The sequence below is a fragment of the Prinia subflava genome, chromosome 1 (genome assembly GCF_021018805.1).
Source record: "Prinia subflava isolate CZ2003 ecotype Zambia chromosome 1, Cam_Psub_1.2, whole genome shotgun sequence".
Taxonomy (NCBI): Eukaryota; Metazoa; Chordata; class Aves; order Passeriformes; family Cisticolidae; genus Prinia; species Prinia subflava.
The window spans coordinates 44,866,180-44,879,031 of NC_086247.1; the positions used below are offsets into that span (position 1 = coordinate 44,866,180).

At 35.8% G+C, this 12,852-nt stretch overlaps 1 long non-coding RNA gene across 1 annotated transcript in view; it reads right to left on the bottom strand.

Moving 5' to 3' along the window:
- Window positions 1-11,808: 11,808 nt before the first annotated feature.
- LOC134549481 (uncharacterized) overlaps window positions 11,809-12,852 on the bottom strand; it is a 91,043-nt gene continuing 89,999 nt past the window's right edge. Inside the window, exon 3 of the long non-coding RNA XR_010080118.1 lies at window positions 11,809-12,667. This is a non-coding gene — a long non-coding RNA (uncharacterized LOC134549481). The remainder of the gene's footprint in view (window positions 12,668-12,852) is intronic.

Below are 12,852 nucleotides of genomic sequence, written 5' to 3' on the forward strand. Positions count from 1 at the left end.
GATTGTCCATAGAAGTCTTTTCAAGATTCCACTAGATGAGGAAACAACTGACCAATCCAATATTGAATATAGTCCTAATTCAAGCAGGAGCATGCCTAGATGACAGTTAAGTGTCCTTCCAGCAAATATTTGTATGAGCCTGAAAATGTGTGTGCATAGAAACCTATTTGAAGACTTTTAGAATCAAAATTAGTCACAGTAGCATGAGCAGAACAAGATGGTGTACAATCTCTTTTTGCCCTTTGCTATGTGCAAGGTCATCTTCCTTTTCACTGATTACTCTCTCTTACATTCTTTCACTGATTCTTCTTTTTTTTCATCACACCTTGTTCATCTACTTTTCTCTTGCCTTTCACACATTTCAAAGCTCTGAGTATCCCTACTTATTTGTTCTCTGACTCTAATGAATTGCTCTTTGACGTTTCCACTCCATCAGTGATAGCAGCCTAAACTATTCACTTGACAGTTTCTGCCACAGGAGTCTTAAAAAGGAGACTTTTACAAATAAAGCTCACTCCTTGAATTAGTGCATAAAGCCATTAACCTCTCATCTTCCAATTGCCATCTTGAGACCCACAGGATTTGGCAATAGCCAATGGATAACGGCAAGATAAAAGGCCAGTGGGGACTGCTGATACCTGTTTTAGTGTTTACAATGAATAACGTAGAATGATCAGGTTAAAAATGCCATCATAGATAGCCTTTATTAAAATCATTATAATCTTCTTATGGATTCTGTCCTCACCTTCTGTCTCACTAGAGATTTGCTGTTTACTTACATATTTTCTTATCTTTCAGGCTCTGCATTCCAGGTGGCACACTTTTAATGCTCTTCATAGAGTATCACAGAATATCCTGAGTTGGAAAGGACCCAGAAGGATCGTCCAAGTCTGACTCAAGACACACTACTTCAGAAAGAGCTCCATATCCTTTTAAATCTCAGCTAAACTGATGAGTGGAATAAGCCTAGTGTCACTATTAGTGTTTAAAAAGTGTTGTGTTTAAAGAGTGTTGTTTCAGAAATTAAGAATCGTTCCAATGACTGTGAACATAGTTTAAAAACAATTCTTATGGTTCAACAAAAAAGTTGAAATATCAAGATGCTTTTTAAGTAGAGTAATCCATTGTTATTCAGAAAAAAGAAACCCTCTCTGGTGACAATGTATTCCCAAGGACCCACAGGTTACTATATACATAAAAGGGAAGGAAGAAAAAACACAGTATAAACCAGACTGAATAGTAATATAAAATCCAAGTCTACATAACTACAGTAAACCTGGATAAAATATTCACAACTTATTAGACTTGTTTCTTGAAGGTGAACTCATTACCAGCCGTTGATGACAGGAAGAGAAAAAAGGACCTGCAAACTTGTCAGTAAGGATGTAAGTCCGATTGTGGCTTGGTTATTTCCTCTGAACAGCAGCAGTTCAAGGGAACAATACCTCAGCAGATCAGAGAAAAAGTTGTGGCTTGGAGGTCATAGACCTTCCTGGATTTCGCTTTGCTCTGATGGAGGCGTTAGTCACTTCATTCTTCCACATAAATCAGGCTATTCCTCTTAGAGCATATGTTCTTAGTCCTCTTAGAGCTACACACCGTGGTTTTGCCTCCTGAACTCCTGCTACCTGCTGATGTGCCTACATATAGAAAAGTTGGGTGCAAAGTCCTTTTTGCCTCCTCTGAGGAAAGCCATGTTTATTTTGAATAAAATAATTTATTTCTCATAAAATATATATAGTCCATGCTATGAAAATCTGAGACTCCCCTGGCTTAAGAATACAGTGACTGTTCATGAAAAACACATAATGGTAATGTTGAGAAACCCTTTGGTTTTATTCCTTGCTAAAATCGTAAAGTTCAGGCAAAATATGTTTTTACCTACTTGCAGCCTAGTCTGGTCATTTGCTAATGAGTGCTGTTAATGTGTGGCTTTGTGAGATTTATAGTGGCAGAAGAGAAATTTCTCAAAGTTCAGTGTTATAATTGCATATAATTTCATGTAATGGGTCTTCCTCCTCAAACTCTCACTACACGTCTTGAAAGCATTATATACAACCCATAGTTCTGAGAGGAAAAAACCAACAAAATCAACAAACCAACTAAATAAAAAAGGGAAAAAATAAAAAAGAGAAACCACTCAAAAAAACCCGCCCAAACCAAACCAAAAACTCAGAAGAGTATAATTTACAGAATAAAAACTAATTAAAACAATAAAACTTCCAAAGCCATGAAAGATTCACTTTTGATCATTCCAAAATTATGGGTAGAATTTACTAGCTACAGTTTCAATCACCTGATGTCCTCAAGACCCATATTAACATGCTGAATGTTATTAAGACAGATGTCTGTAGCTCTGTAAATTCCCTGTGATGAAAAAGTATCTGAATAAGCAGGAAATTAGTCCTGAAATATTGTGAAATCCTGCACTGTTAATGTACCCCAAGGAGAATGTTACAGCTGAGGTTTAGATCTACTTATATAAAACTCCTTATCTTGAAGCAAATGAAGAGATACTGACAGTTTTGCTGCAGTGTGAAGCGTTCTAATGATTACAGATTAGTCATTTTCTAAAGCAGCATTCCCCAGTGGTTCCCCACCCCAAAAAATCATAACCTAAAACAAGCAATAGAATGTCTTTAATAATTAAAAAAAAAAAAAAACAAAACCAAACAACAACAACAATGAAACACAGAGCAAAAACCAACAACAAGGAAAAACCGCAACAAACCCCCAGCCCCTCACATCTTTGTGTCAGGAAAGCTGGAAGCATTTATAGTTACATTCTCCACAGGAAGAAAAAGCCAGAGATGACAGTGGATCTAGTGAAGCAGGCAGTTAATTGTTACGGTGAGGGTTTTAATTTTCTTTTCTATGTAAATCACAATTGAGGAAAGCATCTGCCACCTCTGATATTTCCTGTACTATAAATTTAAATGGATTAATCACCCTCTTTGTTCTGAAGTTCTGAGTAATGACAGACACTTGCCAATGGTCTGTGAAGTCCCTGGCTCATTGGTTTTTAGCTGTCTTGGGGGAATTGGTGAGGCTATGCAAAGATTTAAAGAGAAACTAAAAAATAAATCACACTCAAACATTTTTTTCTCCCACCCATTTCTACCCCCTATCATCAGAAACTGATTAAAATATTTTCTAGAAGATCAAGTAGGTTTGCTAGAAGACTATCAGGATAAGTTTGTACTTGATCTCAGCCAAATCAGGATTCTTATGTTGACCTTGCACAGGAATATTTTTACAAGTCCAAAAGAATTCCTTAATGTAGTGGTTGGTATAAAATGTCATAGTGAATAACCATTTTTCCAAACAATTTCTGTGATTTTTGTATTCGGTCCACTCCCATTCTTGAATTAATGGAAATTTAGGAGCTCCCAGAGTCCATGTGAACTGCTCACAGACAACTGCCTTTCCTTGTCATAGAGTACCTTTCACTTTATTTGAAATTCCTTTAAATCCCATTAAAAGAGATAGACTGGGGTGTTCAAAAGATGGAACAGGGTTGGTGAGCCAGCTTTCAGAGTCTGCCCAGTGCTCATTTTACAGGTAAACATTGTCTGTAGTTGCCATGGGGTCTTGCACAACTTTAACCAAGAGAGAAAACTATACAAGGAAAAAATACCCCTTTTAAGAAACTGGCTGCACTGCTTAAGGGAAACTCCTGATCCACAGAGAGAAAATAAGAAACTGGGAACTAGAAACCATGGTATGATTTACTTCTAAGAAAATCTTTGCTTTTCTTTGTGATCCTCATATTCCTACTATTTTTTTTAATTGATTTTTGCATTTCACTGCCTTAAAATTTCTTTCAGATGTAATTTGCAATTGTCCATTCCTCATTTTTATTTTTAAAAAGCAAAACAAACAAACAAATGACATAAAAACCCCTGTACTATAGAGTAATTTTCCAGTATTTCTGAATGGTTCTTAAAGTGAAGAGATTTTTTCTGTGCCTGAGCTAAAATTAATCATAGTGAAGGTCTATAAACCATTTTAAAAAAATGCTGCTAAAACTCATTTAAACCTTGCAGAACTCAAATGATGAGAGGATAAATAGCTTTTTGGTGAGATTAGTTGTATGTTGAATTAGTTGTTTGTATGAAAGAGAGAAAAAATCTGTTGGGTAAGGTCACAAATCTATGGCTGAAATCTCTTCTGCTTTCATTTTCTAACTGAATCATTGATTTAAACAGCCTGTGAAATAGCATGAGGTGTAAGTAGATAGCTGCTGGTTATACAAATTAATTTCTTTTAAGGGTATAATGTCTATGTAGATATGATAAAGAAACTTTTACCTTGGGATCTCAAGGCGCCTCATCTATATTCACTAATTAACAATCACAATAAATGTGTAAGTTAAATAAAGAGCATGAAGAATTTTTTTTTCATGCACAATACCAGACTGGAAAACAATACCTACTTCTTAGCACTCGTTCATGAGTTTAAAATGGACATGAGCACCTTTGTAAAGTTCTTAGACACGATGCTACAAAGGGTGTAATGACCACATATTCAGATTCCTATCAATGTCCCAAGCAAAAACATCCTTGTTTTGCAGAAATACCATTTTGTCCACATCATGCTCTCTTAGCCATATTCAGATGAATCGGGGATGCTTCACAGAAAGGACAGAAAACTGCTGCATCTTCCTACCCCAGTGCCAACAAAGATATACAGTTCCTTATTCAGGTTCAAAGTATAGCTAAAAAAATACATATATGATTGTTTGAACCCAACGGATTGAGGGGTATAAATTGTTTTTTTCTGCTGAGTTTGTCACTACCTGAATAAAATAAAGAGCAACTGTGTCCCTCCCAGTAGTGTATTATTTAATCCAGACAGCATAAAAACTGGACAATCAGACTATAGTGATGTTTCTAAACCATAACAAAACCTTCTTTTTTATTTCTCCTCAGAAATCCTTTGAAAAAAAAAAAAGTTGTAAAATAAATTGTATATATTTTGTTGTATAATCTTTGCTGTCAGTGTTACCTTTGATCTAACCAAAGGTCTAACTTTCCTTTCAATGGTGGACAACCAATGGTATTCTCTTTTCAGAAAGTATTTTGGGGTGGGTTATAAATGAGAAGATGCACTGGAGTCAAAGGAATGTTTTCATATGTAATCAATGCAGTAAGTAAATTTGGGCTACTCTTTACAGTTTTGAGTATGATTGTTTGTATCTTACAGCTCATGTGTCTGTCTGGACAGGTGCATGACATACACCTATGTAAACCAATGATAAAACCAATTTGTACTGAGACAGAGAGAGCAATGGAGAACAATATAAGATTCCACTGATGTAGGACAAGGATTTGGAAAAGCTACAAGAAACTTTACAAAGACAATTTAATCTAAATTTTCTCTTGTGAAGTGGATTACAAAAGATTACAGGACAGCTACAATAGTTTTGTAAGGAAAAGGTCAAAGGTGTAAGGATGAAAACCTAGAGAATTGAAAAAAGAGGAAACCAAGACTAAAAAATCTGTGACTAATCTCCTGATTGTGTATTTCCTTTCACAGCACAGCTGTAGAAATGTAAAATCTTTAAGGCTTCATATCAAGCTAGGTTTCATTTTGCTGCTGTTTTTCAGGCTGTGAGGAGAAGAGGCTGCTGTCCAGTCTTGGCTCAGACCTCACAAGGTCTGGCTGACAGGGTGATAGAATCTGTGGGGTAGTAGGACACATCACAGCTCCTACACATCCACTGCTCCACAGGGCTGACAGATGGTGCTCGCTGTTTCTGCCTGTCCTTGGTGGTCACCAGCTGGTCACCATCTTTGATGCTTGGTCTTTGTTTCTCCTGTTCGTCTCAGAAAGAAGCATCCAGAAATGGAGCTCCTAAGCAAAAGTATGCAGTGCTTTTGCAAAGTGCATGGCACTTCTTCTTGCTCTATTTCTAAGCTTCTCATGTGTCTAATATGTCCAGGAACCATCTAGCCCTTAATCTCTGCACTTTTTGTGTTTGAGTGCCTTTTATTCTCCTGCTCTGCATTTAACACAATGTATCTCTGATTTTGATGCTCACAATCCTTCTGTTGTAGAAATAAATAATAATAATTACAACAATCTGTCTCCAAGCAACTACTCTTTTGAAAGTAAAATATCTGTTCATTTCAAAGAGTTTCATATCATACAAATACTGCACCTCTTTTCAGCTAAGAGCAGGATCACAAATGCTGTGATTCAGGGAGCAGAGCAGACTCAGGAAGTTAATAAAATGTGTTGATTGCTTTATGAAGAAGTTGCAAGCTTATGAATCCTTAACACTGTGCAATTAGTGACTACCAGTGAAAACACACCCTCCTCAGGACATCAGCAAATCCATGAATTTCAATAAAGTTACAAGTAAACCAATTAACAAGTGAACACAAAATCAATTATTGTGAAACAAGCTAGAACAAAACAATGACAAATGCTAGTTTTAAAACAAGAATGGAAAAAAACCCCAACATATTAGCATTTCAAACATAAGTATTAACAAGCTACACACATTAAAACATAAGAATGATAAATCTTATCCAACACATCTTAAAATATAGCATTTAAAGCAAAACCCACAACAAATTCTACCCCTGTATGTTTGAAGATGACTCCTCTTTGATCTTCTTAGGTACTAAAAATACCTCAAATTTGTGGTCTAAATCAAAGAAATGCTGATTAGACAAAGAAAAATGTGTTTCTTTATCTTGTAAGTTTTTTAAGCTTAGCCTTACATAACTGCAGCCTAACTTACAAACAGAGGAAGCCAGTCATGAGAACATATGATGTGCTGCAGAGATCATAATTCCTCCTTAAAGGACAGCACAGAGAAGCTTGCTGGCTTTTTAATTTTATAATGAGGGGTTTCAGAGCAATGTCCCATGTACACAGCCTCTGTACATCTGACTATACAATGTCACTAGCTCAAAATAAATACAGTCTTGCTCTTGAGAATTATGTCAGAGGACTCATTGTTCATAATCACTGCTCATGGTGAAGCTGCTAAGACTTCATGGAAAGGAGTCTCAGATTCCTGCTATTTAGGGAGCTAATGGGGAGACTCAGAGAATCATGGCTTTGTCTCAGATTGCTCCTGTTGATTATGTTTCTAAGGCTAGATGGCAGCATTGTCAACTCTCATGATTTTTATCATAAGTTTCCTGATATTTGGTGTTTTCCTTAAAATACCAGCTGTCAGAATATCAAGTTTCCCTGAAAAACTCAGTGTTTCTTTAAAATTATATTTTCAAATGTCTGGTGGTCAGAAACATGGCTAGAGCTCAAAAAAGAGGGATGGTAAAACTTCAGGGTGCAAGTGGATTTTAAGGATCATTTGATGCAGCCACCAGCTGATAGGATAATTTAAATCACTAAATAAATCACCTGCAATATTGAAAAAAAAAAGGATAGTGATAACAAAAGAATCCTTCAGTTCTCCTGTCAGAAATAAGAGGCAAAGCCCAGAGCAGATGGAAAAAAACATTTCCCTCTTTTGTTCTCAGGATTAATGGTTATTTTTGGGCTGTCAGCTAAAGACAGTCATCTTATACTTCCAAAGAGCTTTATCAACTTATCTGTTCTTATCCTTTTTCCACTTTGCCCTATTGTCATTTTATCTAAGATACTCAAGTCAGAGATCATCTATTTTTATATCTCTGCCAAATGCCAAATACAACTCCAATGTGAAATAAATAAATAAATAGAGTATTAATAATGTCAAGTATCCATTTAAAACACTATCACAACAACCTTCCAGGAGTAAATTCTTTTATACTTGTAATCAGTTATGAAATATTCATTTGTTGTTGATCCTGTATACTGCAGTTAATTTGGCAGTAATTATGTGAAGAAAGTTACTAAAAATACACGGTGCTTAAATACTCATGCTGCTGCCAAGCTCACAATTGAATTATGAGATATCCCCTACTTAATATATTTTAACTTCCAGTTGAATATCTCATTTAGATCACATTACTTGTATTTTTCAATTTCTTTAAATTGCATTAACCTTTCTAATACCCACATTAAATTTCTTCACTTACTTCCAATATATGAAACTCGTTACATAGTAAAATAATTCATGGTATAATTTATTGATATAAACTCTAAGAAAGATTGTTCAGTCTTCCTTAAATTTACTGCAGAAGAAAAATTCTGCCCAATCTTATTCTGGAATTCTAATTATTCTATATTTTATTTGGATGTGTTTGGGAGTATTTTCAAACACAGTGGATTTTTTTACTACCTTTTCATATTCAACCTTCAATTGCAGATTGTGTATTTCCTCTTTGGCACAGCAATTATAGGATTTTGTTTTTCAGTTTTCAGCTTGTAGACACCTAAGAACTTTGCAAGCAAAGTGTGGATTCTAGTATAATTTAAACCTGTTGTATACTAATTTCCTAAATTCCTGTGTCAGAGGGCCATGGGTTAAGCATTCAGGCACTGATTTTTAGAAGTATTAATGTAAATGGCTTCTTTTTATAAAAAATAAATTGATTTGGTTATTCTATGTCATTTAGTGCAAACACTTGTTGCAACTGGTATTAAAAAATATAGGGTGTGAATTTTCTATATTGGATATGGAAAGCCAAGGGATTTGAAGATTTCAAGGAATTTATGTCCATCTGCAGCCTGTGCAGGACACCACACCAGAAGAGATGGATGTCTGAAGGAGGCTTCCTGGTAGGACCTGTGGACCATGGAGAGAGGAACCCTGAGCATCAGGTTTGTGGGCAGGACTTACGACTCTGTCAAGGGGATGCACCGTGCCACCCTGAAGGACTGCAGCCTGTGGAAGAGACACACTGGAGAAGGCTGTGAAGAACTGTAGAGCAGTGGGAAGGACCCACACCAGAGAATTTCATGGGGGAATGTCTCCTCTGGGAAGAATCTCATGCTGGAGAAAGAAAAGAAAGTACGAGCAAAAAAACCCTATATGATGAACTGACTCTATTCCCAGCTAGAATTTGTGTGGTTCTCTAGAAGGGTGTTTGCTTAGTGGGTGTCATTCAGCATCAAAACTGAACAGGCTGCCCTTTGAGCACGAATGAAATGAATCAGAGGTTTTACACTTCCCAACACAACAGGATAACCTACAGGAGAGACAAATACTTCTCTTTCTTGGACATGGAATCTAATGAAGGCAGTGTTGTTAAATTAAGGTAGTCCACTGCACTGCCTGTGGTTTTGATCACTCTTGAGACAATGTGTAATAATAGGCTTATAAGAGATGAAAGGAAGAAAAGGGTATGGAGCTTGAATATTAGCAGTAACTGCCTAATAGCCAGAACATTAAAAGGTTTCGCCTTTTATTTTAAACATTAAACCAATGGACTAATTAAGCAGCACATAGAGATTGCTCAAGGGTTTCAGTTTCACTGTATGTGTCACTTAGGCACCCTAGGACAAAACAATTCAGAGTATACTGGAGGGAGCAGCTTAGCATTGGAAGAAGAGAATGATTTTGTAACCTAACAAACTATAGCTCCCTCCTAAGCTGGTTTCTTTGTGACAGTGGCAACTCACCTGAGTAAAAAGGGTGGAAGAACCACGGGATTTAGTCTCATTTCCTCTGTAGTTGTCATTTTCCAATCTAGTGAGTCACCACAATCTCTCTCAATAACTATTGCACTTCATGTACCCACAGGAAAGACATATTAAGACTCTTATTTTTAACTATATTCTTAGGTCAGGGTAAGGCAGTGATTTGATTTCATGCTCCTTTCTCCCTCTCCCCTAATTTCTATTGAGCTCAGATTCTATTTTCTATCTATATTTTAAAATGCCATGTTTGAAGCTGAAGTGACGTGTTTGAACAATAGAGTCTGCCTGCCTCTCTTCCTCTAAATTTCATTAAAAAGAAAAAAATAGAAAAGAAAAAATAGACCCTGTACTTGATAAAAATCATATTTTGTTTGCCTGGAACACACAGGAGATTGCTACATTTTATCTGAGGTTGAATCATGACCTATAAATGGTCACAAATGAGGGAAAACACACAAACAAGTGATTGATCTTAGAAGACAGAAATTTTGAGGGTGCTCTACTGCCTGAAAATAAATTCAATACCTGTTTGTAGTCACACAGAAACCAAAATTATTTGTTTAAAAAACATGTGATATTTATAAATTTTGGCTGTTGATTTTTATGGTCACAACATTGAGCTGTCTAAAAAAAATAGATAAGCTTAAACTATAGCTTAAGGCATGAAACATTCCCTGAAAAAATTGCATACCTTCTAAGGGTATCTAGGTTATCAAATGAGAACAATTTAACATGCACCTAAACAAAACTTTCTCCTAAAATTAAAAAAAAAAAAAAAAAAAAAAAAAAAAAAAAAAAAAAAAAAAAAAAAAAAAAAAAAAAAATCAGTGTTGCTAAAACTCATTTGTATTTTTTTTTCTGACAAAGATTTCCTACTTATATTGACTACTACTATTTGAAAGGCAAATTTTTGACTGTAACTTCACTTATGATGAAGATGTTATACTGAACATCATCTGGAGTTTCTTATTTCTACATTGGCACATCTGTTGGGGTGTTTCTTTTAAGAAGAGATTTTCCTTTGTGAAAGGAAATGTTTCCTTGTAAGAAGGTTCATAATGTTTTCCAAAGAAACCATATCCCTCTAATAATTTGATTTTGGGATTAGAAGTGAATTTGAAACCTCTTAAAATTTTACTCAGATTGCAAATCTTTTCAAGATCAGACAAAGTTTCACTTTAAATATCAATATAATTTATATTTTCAGAACATTTGTTATAAAAATTGCATTTTCTTAATCCCATGTCCACCTGTTTCTCTTCTGTTTGTATTCAAATCTCTGAGTGCATGTATTTCTGCAGAAGAAATTAAGCATATGTGAAGAGAGAAGAAAATAGCCCAACTACTTTCACAAAATTGTGTCAGTATGACTTTGAACTTTCATCACATTTTTCAAAAAGCTGAGAAGATGCCCACATTTCAGTGATCTACATAGTATCACTTCTCACTTTCGTAGCTCCTAACAGTTCCTCTGCACACAGCAGCTCAGATTTCCTGATGGCTTGACGACAGGTTTTTTGGCCATTATTGCAAGGGCTTGATTCACTCAGGAGCCTAATAAGCACTGAGGTTTTATAATGAAGAATGATATTACCAAGCCAGTTGAAGAAGAGCTGCAGGCAATTCTTTTCAGTCTTACATTACTCAAAAAAAAAACCCCAGGAGTTTGGAGCAGATCTAATTTGTAATTTCCAAACTAAATGTAAATTTACCAAGCAAAAGAGAACAAACCACAAAGGACATAGAAGGAATTGTTGAACCAGGTAAAAAAGTTGCCTGCTATACTTCCAGGTTGTGGAGAGGTAACAACAGCGAAGAAAGCTGGTTCTCTTTCTGCTATAAACATGTCTCTTGTCAGAAAGAAAGAGAACATTCAGTGGAGTCCATGGGGTGTTTTGCGTCTCCATTAGACAAGTGATAACCATATGGTGTTTTCTGGAAATGAAAAGCCCTGAAAGCATGCTTGCTTAATTTTTAAACCACAGCTTTACACAGAAATAAATGTTATTAGCTAAAATAATACTAAATGTGGAGGTCTTTAGGGTTTTTTTCCTGTGGATTTAACTGCAATAAATACCTTCTATAGAGATGGGTTGTACGGAGTAGTTGTTTGCTTGCTTGTTTGTTCATTTTTTTTCCACTGGCAATGTAAGTATAGAAAGAGAAATTTTTCCTTACTTGCAATAATTTTCTTTTATCATTATTAAAAATTCTGCCTTGGGTCTTTCAAAGCAGTGGTGGCCAGAATAGGGAACAGCTTGCTCTTATTTTCTGTGCTTTACTAGTTCCACACTACAATGGGAATACCAGAGATTACTTCATTGTTCAAATTTAACTCTAACTCCTTCAAATTGAATTGGGCCTAGAAAGAAAAGACTCTGTGTTTATCCTACATCTGACCTGGTTTCAAAACATAAAACTGAGCTCCTGATCAATTAGTATCAGACACGTAACCTATTTATACGGTCAACCAAAAGGGAAGAAACATTACTTAATGGTGTGCTTTTATTAAAATTACTAATTGTTTTTAAATCATACAGATGGACAAAAAACACTGGGGATCCTGAAACTGAGTAAGAAACTGTGGACCTAAATATACATATCTTTACATCTCAAGTAGGTCACGTCTCACCCTGCACTTTTTTTTTTCTTATAAGAACGAGCATAACTGAAATGAAATGCAAGGTGGGTCCTTCCCTTACACAGATGCAGCCTAAAGAAAGAATACAGCTTTGTGCAGCACTGAGAATTTTTTCCAAAGTCCCTCGAGATACCCAAATTCTTTTCATGCCCTTAACTCTCCATCAGTATAGGCCTAGGGATTACTGAAAGTTTTTGAAGAGTGTTAAGTGGGAGTCAAATAATAACTGGGCAGTGATATTTAGGGAGAATTTTTACCACCTCAAGACGGTTCCTGGCTTCTGAAGATCTTTGTGGGGAGCAGAAAGGAACCTCTTCCAACCCAAAAAGAGGAAAAACTAAATTCCATCAATGGAAACATGGAGTGCTCCTCAGTGATCTGATGCAATACTCACCTTTGTGCTCCAGCTGTCTCTCAGTGAGGTTTGTGCATTTAGCCTGTCCTTCTGAGGTTTCATTGAAATTCCCAAATGTGCCAGTGTCCCTGGAAGGTGAAATCAAAGTGATCAATATGTTAGGGTGGAGGAAGAGTCAGAAAATATTTTCTAAGCTCGTGAAATGACACTGAACTTGATTTTTATATTTGGTAGTAGCCTTTTCTTCACAGTAATGCCAAGATCATCTAGGCATAAGAGTTGTTAGAAGTTTACCACCCCTTTAATCAGCTTT